Below are 12,523 nucleotides of genomic sequence, written 5' to 3'. Positions count from 1 at the left end.
ATGGCAGCTTGTGCAAACAGCAATGCCCAGCTAAAACACCAGACACGGGTCATTTCCCCAAGTGTCTGCCCATGTGGTAAGTTGGGCTTGGCAGCAGCCACCACCTTGAAATGGTGGCTCCCAGCAAAGTTACTACCTTGGCATAGAGGCATGTGGCATAACTTATTTGTACTGCAATTAGCGTGTGTGACCTCTATTCATGCTGCTCTGACATGGTGGTCTTGATCCAAGAGGTACAAATCAACCCCTAAACCAGTGGTTCTCAACCTATTTGCCATAGTAGGGCCACACTTGCACCTCTCAATGTGTTATGTGGGCTGCACCTGCACAGCTTAGTTCCTATATATCCATTTAAAGTCTTTACTTTTTTAAAAACAGGATATCACATGGGCTGCAGCAGTTTGCTTTTTGGCCCGTGGTTTGAGAACCACTGCCTCAAAATAAGGGGCATTGTATTCTGCCCATCTGGCTCAGTTATTTGCTTTTCAGCTGCAAGATGCAGAAGTTGCTGTATCCCAGCAGGCAAGCTATAACAGGGAGAGCCTTCTCCATACCTCTTTGTGGAGGCATGGGGGAATGTATAAAGGGGCCTAATCCAACTGAAAAGCAATGCCTGATGTGATCTCCATTGACTCCTTCATCTGAAGATGTGATTGTCAGAGTCCTGACAAACAAGCTTTTCAGCCCACCCAGGAAATGTGTTTTCTTCCCAGCAAGATGTTTGATCATTCCTAAAATGCTGTGATAAACAGTAAAGAGGGAGAAAGAGGCAAGCCCAGAGTGGTCAGTAGCTAGATGAACCTGGGATTCCCATGAGGCCCCAATTTGAATCTAACCTCTCCTATTTTTCCATGTTTCTGGTCAATATTTCCTCAACACTCATCTCTGACTATCCAGGGGTGTCTTGCTCTTGGACAATGGTATCCACCACACGTGGCCTGTGAATGAGATAAGGGGCCCTTTGCCACACCAGATGTAGGATCTGGAGGGCAAAACTGCACCATCGGTCAGGCAGGAAGGAATTTAGGGGCAGTTAAATCCCTGCTTGTTATTTCTACCACTCAAACTCAATGGCAATGAACCCTGCCACCACTCACCATGCTGCCATATTTCTAGACCTGTGAAGAGATCCATGGGCTGGATGAAATGGGTTCAAGAGCTGGATTTGGCCTCAGAGCCATAGACTGAGCACAACTGCTCATGGGTACTGACCACAAATTCCCTTGGACCTGAAGAAACGTCACTGATATCAATCACATTGTGTGTTAACCAATGGACATTAATGAATGAAAAACCATTTTGCCCAAGACATCCCTGCCCAGCTCCACCTGCCATGCTCTGTTCCTGCATTACAAGCCTGAGGAACTGTCCAAGGTAATGAAAAGCTGGCTTCAACCATCACAGTAGACTACATAGCCGTGGTTTTCATGGCACCCCTTGGAACTTGCCAGCTCTGAACTGTCACTCTTTTTCTGATAATGATAAAATAATAGAGCAGGTCTTGTGCTGCAAGGGTCTCTCAGCCAGCCCACATCATGTCACAATGGCTCAGATGCTTTGGATTCCCATCTGATATCTGAATTTATCTTGTGAATCACATCTAGGTGTTTGCACCTGGGTAAGGGATCAGATCCATGGCAAGGCTTAGAGAAGAGACCTTAATGAGCTACATGTATCCAGCCGGTTCTGCAATGACTCCTTCGATGGTCTCGAGAAGGTCACTCACTCTCTATGTGCCAAGCTCAACAGGAAATACTAGTTTTCCTTAGCCAGGTCATAGGGACAAGGGCTGGAAAGACTAACCAAGGGAAAGCTGTAGAGTATTGCTATGGGGAAATGAGTACTTGAATAGCTGTGAAATCTCTCATTTCCACCAAGCTCAACTTGGCACCTTCCTACCAGCATTATAGACACTTCCTCTGGAGTTCATGACAGATCTTAGGGGCTCCGGCTTGCATTCTGATGGAGGGGATTCCCTTGTCAGCAGTAACTGTAGAAAAATGGGAAAAGATGAGGCATAAATAAGTTGGTAACAAGTAGCAGAAGTCCATAGACTTCAGCAGAGCTAGGCTCATCACACTGGCTGGCAGCCTGGCCCTGTAGTCCTACAAGGTAACTTCTGGCACTGCTGTATACCAGGTAACTGCCTGAACCTGGACACTATCCCACTGCCAGGACAGGTTTATTTTTCCTGAAGAGAAGTTGTGGGTGCCAGCTTCAGTTTGCTTCTAACCTGGACTTCACTAACCTGCATGCAGGTGCTGTTCATGTATGTAAGCGGCTGCACAGAGAGTGTGCACAATACTGTACAGCACACAACTTAGACCGTTCACCCAGGCTCATTCCACAATAGAGGCCCTATCAGCCATGACCCAGGCCAGCCTAGGGTCGAGCACTCAACACCCATGCTCTCAGAGTCACGTGAACATGTTAGTATCCCAGAATTCAGTGAAAGAGCAAAAACTATCTGGACCACTGCATACCCAAGACAGGCCTGAGCCTGCTGCAAGACTGGGCCTCTACCTCTCTGAAGAAGAACTTCTCTTATGCCTTTCCATGGGATGCTAATTTTCCTGTGCCAGGGACCTCTCCCAATGCCTGTGGTGACAAAGCAGACACGGAGGAGGACAATTTGAAGCCTAATGATCCTGAACATGAACTTTTAGGACTGCCCAGAGCTCCCCAGCATGAATCACAAAACACAGGGCCAAATTCTACCTCACTTTTTACCACCTAAAGACCATTCAATGTAGCCAGATGTGCTGCACTTCTCACATGACTTAGGCAGTTTTTAAGTCCCATTTCCACCTCTGGCAGACCACAATTGCCCAGGTCACATGAGGCGTGGAGAGGCCCAAGAGAAGAGCGCTTTGGGCACTTGGCCAATGGGAAAGAGCATCTCCCATGGTGGTTTATCCATTTCATCCAACACATATTAAATGTAAATCATAGAAAGGACCTTCACATCCAAGGGTGCTGCACAACTGATAGCTGATGGCCCCAGACACTAGGCTAGTGGGCAACAAAGTGGGAGAACTTGCCTTCTTCCTCTTTCAGGGCTTGACTTGCAGGCAGGCCTGTGCTCCCCTGTACAATCCCATTCTGCTCCTGAGTCTTTCTGGTCACAGAGCAGCCTTCTGAGAAAGCTCCGAGGGGAGCACAGAGTAAGCCCAGGCAGGCAGGAGAACCCAGGGAGGCCAGGGGAGTAACAGGCTGCAGTGTGGGAGAACCAGGACAAGAGGAACCAGTGTCAGGCACTGAACAGAGACCCCATCTCAGGAAAACACAGCGGTCAGAGGGGAATCCACAGCCACAAACCCACTCCCTCCCTATTGCACCCTTGCCACATTGGCCTCACGGCATAGCGCTCTCCTAAGGAAGGTACGGCTGGGCAGTACCAGGAGCTTTCAAGACCTGCTTGCACCTGAGCTGGTGTTCCTGCAAGGGTGGCTGACTATATGAGGACAGGTCAGTGAAGGTGGGAGCTGCACAGGATTTCTTCCCTTTGGGTTGTGGAAGGACAGGGCTTGGGTTGGGGAGAGACATGTCCAGTGCTGGAATAGCTGCTTAGTCGGGTAGCTGACAGCATTGGAGACACCCCTTGTCTATTCTTTCCATGGCATTGTCGTGGAAACACACACAGAGTACTTTTGGGTCAGGTCAGCAGAAGCTTTTATTCAAAAGAAACTACAGCTGTAGGGGGAGTTCCAAAGTGACATGGATTTCCCAAACACTTGGAAGGGGTCCCCCCCAAGAGCAAAATCAGGAGGCTTATATACTTTTTAACAGTAGCTTATAACTCACGTGATCATATAGTGAAATTAGCATGAAAAGCGGCTATAATATTACTTCATTATTTCTTTGCTGTAATCAGGATGGGAATTATGAGGGAGGTGAGGTTAGTTCACAAACCTCCTTCTTGCACCTGGAAATCTACTTTGTACATACTTTTTTTTTTCTACCTTCAAGGCCGCGGTGAGCGAAGCAGTTGCAGAAGAGTTACAAAGAACAAACACTTGCCCTTATCTGTTCTACTGTACAGAGCCAGCAATTCTACACAAAGCGGTTATGTCATCTTATAACTAAAATAATTAAAGTTTAAGGCATATATTTTTTCTGATTCCACAGCATTGCCAGCTGCATGCGACCTTTGTTGCTGTGCTATTGCAGCGCTGCAGTGGGAAGGCCTTAGCTGAGACTGAGCCAAAGTATTGATGAACTGGGAGAAGCTCTTGAGGTAGAACGACAGCTTTGGTCTCTCTTTACACTAATGGGTGTGAACAATCACTGAAGAGCCTCCTTTGTTCATGTAGGGCATGGGCAAGAGTACCATGACTGTAAGAACAGGGGAGGTGACTGCATCCTACATGATACATGTCTTTCCACTGGTGAAATCATATATGCACCATGTCCTCGTTGGCTGATCTGCTGCAAAAGACTCCGGTGAGGCTGTTTTGGAGGAGCAGAAACCTACACAGAGGAACCTGGAATCATTAAAGGAATGATTTCTTCTGCTTCTTTCAATAAAGACCAGATGTTAATGAAGCTGTGTATGTGATAGGGATGAATGTGTGTGTGAAAGGGGAAAGGCTGGTATTGGCTCCTTGGATGCCCAGCCTGGACCCACTGCACAATATGATACTGCCCCTCAAGCTCTCCTGCAGTGAGAATTACATTGCAGAACTGTTTCTGTCCTTTCTCCCTATCAAAGCTAAGAGCCAGATGCCAAAAGCAATGGGAGTCAGTAGCTTAACTCCCATAGGGTACATGCACATGTTTACGGGGCTCACAGTATGATCATGAGTCTTACTTTAAGCCATATGATAATAGATCACGTTCCACTTGTGTAGACATTTGTTGGTGCTGGGACCCATGCCAGGAGCGTGACCTGAGTATGTTGGGGTGAGGTGAGGGGCAAACAGGATAAGGGAGAGCTGGCAGGTCCATGGTAGAGGGTGGTGGGTCTGTAGAGGGGCTGTGGGTATATGGAGGGGTATTTTTCTGGGAGTGGGATGGTTGGGGTGTTAAAAATAGACCTGTCCAGATATGGTGGTTGGTAGCAAGAGCATAGTCCGAGTGCTGCTGTGAGCAGCTGGACTTTCCCAGCCCTGGCATGCGTGCTCCAAATGTGCAGACTTCGTAAGATAAGGTAACCTACTCCCCATCTAACATAGTGCATCTCCTCGGGTGAGTTAAGTTTGATGGGTCCTGGCACTTTCCCCCTGATTTAACCTCCCTGAACATCTGTATAGATCACCCTTACCCTCATTAGGTTGATCTAAGTATGGTATCAGTGAGTTTTGAGACAACATTGAAGCCAGCATAATTATACATAATGTTGCGTCCGTATGATGCTATCATGGGTCTTATTAGGCAAAGAGACTAAGACATGGTTGTCCTAAACTAAAGGCAAGTTTATTGAGCCCTAACAGACACAACTCGCATTAGAATTGAACCAGCAGTTTGCAGTTAAAAATTTTAGGTTTGTAGCTAGTTAAAGCAGATGCTCACCACCCCAAAATGTTGCTAATGCAACTTCACTGGTTGATCAGGCTGTGAAGTCTTGTCTGGGGGCTTCTGGTTCCCATGTCTGATGTTAAGATAGGAACTTGGACTGGTAACAGGATCTCTTCAGGCTTTCTTCAGGAGTATTGCAAAGAGTACACCTCTCTTTATATACCATATAGCTTGCATTTCTTAATACATACAATTAGCTTAGGCCTTCCTCCTAATGCATATTAATAATCTTGTTTCTGTTTGCCAAATATGGTTGCCTTCAACTGGAATTTTCTATTCTGAGTTAATCTTTTCATTGTTAGGTGTGGGTAGGTTTTGCTCTGACTATCCTTTTTTTTGCCCAGGTTATATTTATTCAATTTAGTTAGCCAACTTCCCAGTTTGTTTTAAGTCAGGGGCAGTATTTTTTCATCTGCTCCTTTCACTGGGTGCAGGTCTTAACCACAATACAAGTTAAGCATGAAGCTTGAGCTAAGCACAAAGGTCAAACCCAGGTCTGAAGGCCTCTGGGTCCCAATAATTAAATATGTATAGCCGTGCATGCACAATAGTTACTTAGAAGCCACTGGAAGCTTATCAGCTTTTGACCTGCGGCCCCACTTAGTGAATTTGGGCATGTACAATCAGGTCAGTATGAGCGGCAGAAAACATATGAGTGATTGTGTGGCTGTGTGGCAGAGTTTCTGCTGACTATGTGGGAGATCCCAGTTCAAGTCCCAGCTTTGGTGACTTGAGGTGAGTAAGCTAACAAAGACAAATTCTTCTTGCAGTAGAAAAGGACCATTGTGTTTCACTTCTTTCTACCCCTTTAGGTACCCAGGCCCTATATATAACCAGATCATGCACTGCCTGGACCTGGGAGTCAAGGCTGATGTAATCTTCCTGGACTTTAGGAAGGCCTTGGAACAGTTTCGCACCCTATCCTCATTGGGAAACTAGCAGACTGCAGAGTGGGCACCTACACGGTCAGGTGGGTGGCCAACTGGCTTAGGGACTGCACCCAGACAGTGGTGGTGGATGGTTCCTTCTTGGCCTGGAGGGAGGTGGGCAGTGGGGGCTCACAGGGTTCAGTCCTTGGACTGATATTATTCAATATCTTCATCAGCGATTTGGATAAGGGCGTGGAGAGCACCCTCTCCAAGTTCGCTGATGATACCAAGTTATGGGGCAAAGTTAGTACACTGGAGGGCAGGGAGCATATTCAGGCTGACCTGGACAGGTTGGATCAATGGGCAGAGAGAAATAGGATGCAATTTAATAAAGATAAATGTAAGGTACTCCACCTGGGAAGGAGGAATTCCCAGCACACCTATAGGTTGGGGCGTATCCTTCTCAGCAGCTTGGAGGCAGAGAGAGATCTTGGAGTCATAATTGACTCCAAGATGAACATGAGCTGGCAGTGTAACAAGGCCAATCGCACCTTGTCGTGCATTAGCGGGTGCATGACTAATAGATCAAAGGAGGTGATGCTCCCCCTGTATGCGGCACTGGTCAGGCTGCAGTTGGAGTACTGTGTCTAGTTTTGGGCGCTGCACTTCAAGAGGGACGCGGGGAATCTGGGGAGGGTCTAGAGGAGGGCCACTCGCATGACTAATGGCCTTCGGGAAAGACCCTACAGGGGGAGGTTGAGAGAGCTGAATCTCTTCAGCCTTCACAAGAGATGGCTGAAGGGAGATCTTGTGGCCGCCTATAAATTTATTAGGGGAGATCAACAGGGAATAGGTGACACGCTGTTTACTAGGGCACCCCAGGGAGTGACTAGGAATAACGGGTGTAAACTAGTTGAGAGTGGATTTAGGTTAGATATTAGGAAGAAATTTTTCACAGTAAGGGTGGCCAGGATCTGAAATGGGCTTCCAAGAGAGGTGGTGCTATCACCTAGCTTGGAGGTCTTCAAGAGGAGGCCAGATAGTCACCTAGCTGGGGTCATCTGACCTCGGTCCTCTTTCCTGCCAGGGGCAGGGGGTCAGACACAATGATCCATTGTGGTCCTTTCCAACTCTACAATCTATGAATCTATGATTCTGCAGTAAAGGTGAGCAATGGTTGTTGAGTGACAGGTGTGTGTATCAAATGTCAATGAGATTGACTGGTCACTGCGTGATTGGCATTGGTTGACAAGAACTTTACCTCAAGTAAAGGTTGGCATTGGCCAAGGGCACTTGGTGCTCTTCTAGAGGCTCTTATACAACAATACAACAGCCACCCAGGCCTTGAAGCTGTTGGGGGGGCAGGCACAGGGGGAATAGACATGGCTGGCTGCAAGTGGTGGGGGTAAGGTAAGGGTGGGCTGGTGCAAGATTTAAGCCCTAAAACCTGCCTTTGTACTTCCTCCCCATCTCCTGCCCTCTACTGCCTGCTTTCCTACTGCTCCCCCACTGCCTGTCCCCCCACCTCCCCCACTGTTTCTGGCCACCCTGCCACTGCTTTCCCAACCACAGGGAGGAGTTAATTTAAGATGATCCTCCAAGACTTAGATTCTATCCTTGGGAAATTGTAATAAATTTATACATTTTCTATGTATAAAATCTGATTATTGGAGGGCCTCTTGGATCTGGGTAAATGAGGTATTTGTTTTTTCTTTGATCTTAAACTGCAACATCGCAGCTCTCCCCCACATCTGACATGGGTCATTCCCATAAGTGTTTCTCCACATAATATTTTGAGCTTGGTAGCAGCAACCTGATGGAAATGGCAGCTGTCAACAGAGTTACAGCCTTTCCACAGAGGCAGGTGGCACAACCTGTTTGAATGCCAGTTACTGTGCATGACCTTTATTAATGTTCCTCTGACCCAGGGGACTTGATCCCAGAGGTGTAAATCAGCCTCTTAACCCAGGTGCATTGTTTTTTGCTCATCTGGTTTATTTATTAACTTTTCAGCTAGAAGTTGCAGAAGTTCCTGTGTCCCAGCCGGCAAGGATATAACAGGGAGATTCTCCTCTGTACCTATCCGTGGAGGCACAGGAAAATACATAAAGGGGCCAAAGGCAAAGGCCAACCTGACAGCCACTGACTTCTTCCACTGGAGGTGTCTATTGTCAGGGTCCTAATAAACAAGCCTTTCAAGCCACCCATGAAATGCATTTTCCTTCTGGAAAAATAGTTGATCATTCCGAAAATGTTGTGATAAATAGTAGGAAAGAGGGTAGCCCAGTATAGCCAGTAACCAGGTGGGCCTGGAAGTTGGGATCTAACCTTGCCCATTTTTCAATGTTCCTGGTCAATACTCCCTCCACACCCAGCTCTGACTATCCTGCGATGTCCTGCTGTTGCTACCCCCCACATGTGGCCCTGTGAATGAGATGCATTTTATCAGGCCAGGGCAGGATCTGGAGTGCCAAACTGCATTGTCTGGCATGAGGGATGGCATTTGCGGGGTAGCAATATTAATTGCTGTGGCTCCAAGAACAGCACTGAAAGAACCATGTTAATGGGCTCTGCCACTACTCACCATGCTAACATATTTTCAAGCCTATGAAGAGACCTGTCGGCTAGATGACACACATCCAAGTGTGGCCTTCTGAGCCATAGGTTGAGCAAACTGCTCTTGGATATGGACCAGAAACTCCACTGGACCTGAAGAAACTTCACTTGAAGCTGACTGACTGCTACCAATTGCATTGTGCTTTGACAAATGGACATTTTTGAATGAAAAGTCATTTAGTCCAGAAATCCCTATCCAGCTTCACCTTTCATAGATTCATAGAGGCTAGGCATGAATGGTGTGTGCCCCCAGTGGCGGTGGGAAGCCAGCGGCAGTGAGCGGTGAGCTCCCGCAGATGCCACTAGCACTGTCTGCAGTAGGGTGGGGGTGGCCAGCACTGACCACAGGTTGGCAACCACCCACAGGCACCACTGGCATTGGAAGTGGCAGCCAGGGGTGATCAGGGACCACCTGCAGGCACTGCCAGCAGTGGGGTGGTGAGCAGAGACTGTGCTCAGGTGCTGCCAACAGTGTTGGTGCCACCTTTTTGCAGGGGGTACACCACCACATGCAGGGGGTACACATGCACCCATGCACCCACGTGCACCCCCTGCAAGTCACCCCTAATGCTAGGGTTTCATAGTTTCACAGGGAAACTATCAAACTATGAAACTTGGAAACTAGGTTGGAAGGGACCTCAAAGGATCATCAAGTCCGACCACCTGCCAGTGGCAGGAAAAAGTGCTACCATGTTTTTCCCCTGTGCTAGGGACCAGTGGAGTTTTCCAATGTAACCAAGGACAGCCTTCAGGCATTTTGGCAGACTGTAGAGCAGTGGTGCTCAACCACATCAGACTCTGGGGCCCTTTCTGAAACTGCCAGCTCAGAGCTTTTGCTTCTTCTCTGACCATGGGAAAATACTAGCTCAGTTCCTTTGTTGAAAAAAACTCAACAAGACCATGGCAGATGAGAATGGTTTGGAGACTCTGGAGTCCTATATGAAATCTCTGTGCTTATCTTGGGAATCATGTAGGTGTTTGAATACCCAGTAGTGCTAATATTGTGCAACACCATTACAAGGATCTCTTGGTATCCAAGGTGTTGCAGCATTTGGTTGAGAAACAGTGCTCTAGAGCAGTTAGGGTGAAGTTCACAGGGTTGGTATGAAATGCCCTCAGGAAAGGAGGGTTTCTCTTAAATGCACCCAGCCTTTTAATAACAAGAGGTGCCTATACACGAGCAGTGAGGCTGCTTTGATCTGCTGTGATTACAGTGCATTGGAGCAGACTCAGTTCATTGAGTCTGCTGGAGTGTGGTAATTACTGCGCTCCAGCAGACTCCAGCATTTCATGTATGAGTGTCCCTGCACTTAAAAATGGTGGTGGGGGCCATTTAACAAAAGCTTGTTAGACAAGCTTTAGATAAATGGCCTCCACCACCATTTTTAAGCTCAGGGACACTGATACACAAGACACTTGGGTAGCTTTAATTAGAGCAGCTCTTGGAGCCACTCTAATTAACACCCCTCTTGGAGCATATATATAAACATCCAAGGAGGCTAACATTTCACATGGTTCTACCTGACCATGGTGGAGAAGGGAAGGATTGCAGCCTTGGGCTTCATTCAGGCATTGTTCAGGATAAGTGAGGCATGGAGCTGTTTACTGTCCATCTTGGCTACAGTTGCACCAGACACGTCAAAGCCAAAGTCTCGTCTCCACCCATCACAATCCCCAGAGCCCTGTGTGCAGCCAGTAAAGAACTTTCCTTTCACCCAGGCTCAGGACCTCACTTGTTTCCACAGTGGGGCTGACATCTCCGCCATCCTTTGGTTATGAGGGACATTTACCTGCTCTTTGCTGTTCTTCTTTTCTTCCTCTAGGCTGCCTCAGGTAAGGGATCAAATCTAGGCAAGGCTCAGTGAAGAGACCTGATCCCCTCAGTGGCCTAAAAAAGTCATTTAACCTCTTTATGCCCAGCTAAAGGGAAAACAGAATTTTTTTCCTCACCTGGCTGTTGTGGGGAGGTGATGGATTGACTACCTAAGGGAGAGCTGTATTGCTAGGGAGAAACAAGTGCTGCGATAGCTGGGAAATGTATTGCTCCCACCATGCTCACCTTGGTACCACTGACCGCCATTGCAAGCATCTCCTTTAGACTTCAGAAAAGATCCCAGGTGCTCATCCCTGCTCTCCAATAGAGAGAATTCCCTTGGCAGTGTTAGCTGTATGGAGACAGGGACGGCTGGTGCAAAGATCACAGCTAGTGAAATCTGGCAGAGTTGCACAGGCTTTGGCAGAGCTAGGCAAGTCGCATGAGCTGGTGGTCTGGCTCTCTAGTCTTGTAACTCAGCTTCTGGCCAAGTCCCAGGCCTGGTTTATACCCAGGGTCAGCAACCCCTGGCACATGTGCCAAGCATGGCACGCAAGGCCATTTTGCTCAGCACACCACTGCCAGCCCAGGCTCCAAGCAACTGGGAGCCATGGAGCCCAGGCTGCTCCCAGCAGGAAGCTGGGAGGCTGCAAGCAGCCTGACCTCTGTGGGCCGGCTGCAGCCAGGAGGCTGCAAACAGCTGCAAACGGCACTCTGGCACCTTCCAAGGTAGACATTGTGGGTTTTTTGGCATTCCGGCCACAAAAAGTTGTCTACCTCTGGTGCATACTGAGGATGTATTTATGGAATTGGTGGGAAAACAGAGATCTCTTTTTGAGGTAAATGTGAGCATAATCAGCATGTATCTTTGAGTGACAGGAGTGTATCCAAGTGAGGAAAATTGGTTGGTTGGGAGAGAGATGAGAGGTAAAAGTACTTACAAGAAAGAATGATTGGCAGGAGTGGTCACTGAAGGACAGTGATTGGTGAAATGCCATTTGCAGCCAAAAGTGGCTGGTCAACTTGGCTAAACTTACCCTTTTGTCCACCTCCTTTCCAGGGCCAGAGATAAGTAGCATCTCATCCCTACTTGAATTCAGCCCTCAACATATGAACGAATCAGTATAGTGGTTAGAGACAAAGTATCAATTGAAAGAGTATTAAAACATACAACAGAGTATGGTGAAGCAACTGGGTCTAAATTAAACAAAACAAAAAGCACTATAATGGGAGTGGAAAACTGGAGGGACTTCAGAAGCTTGGACTACAAGTAGTAGAGGGAGAGATCAAAGTTTTGGGGATCCCAGCTGAGGCAGAAGGGAAAGAAAATAAAGCATGAGAAAAGGTTACAGTGAGGGTACGACAAGTATTATGGTTGTGGATAGGAAGGATGTTGTCCTTTGCTGGAAAAGTGGTGGTGGCAGTTAAGGTGGTGCTATGGCCAATCATGTTGTACACTGGAACTGTGTTTCTGTTGTCATGGCGGGAGGTAGTAAAAGTACAAAGGGAAATGCGTGTGTGCTCTTTTGGAAAGCATAAAGAGAAAGGCTAGCAAGAACACAACTGTATAAGGCAAGAGCCATTGATTACTACTGTCTAAATCTGATGCTCCAGCCAGTTTTCTATCCACCTTACAGTCCATTCATTCAGTCCATACTTTTTTAGCCTGCCTGCGAGAACGTTGTGGGAGATCATATCAAAAGCCTTA

This window comes from Alligator mississippiensis, chromosome 1 (genome assembly GCF_030867095.1).
Source record: "Alligator mississippiensis isolate rAllMis1 chromosome 1, rAllMis1, whole genome shotgun sequence".
NCBI lineage: Eukaryota > Metazoa > Chordata > Crocodylia > Alligatoridae > Alligator > Alligator mississippiensis.
This window is presented reverse-complemented; position numbering follows the sequence as displayed.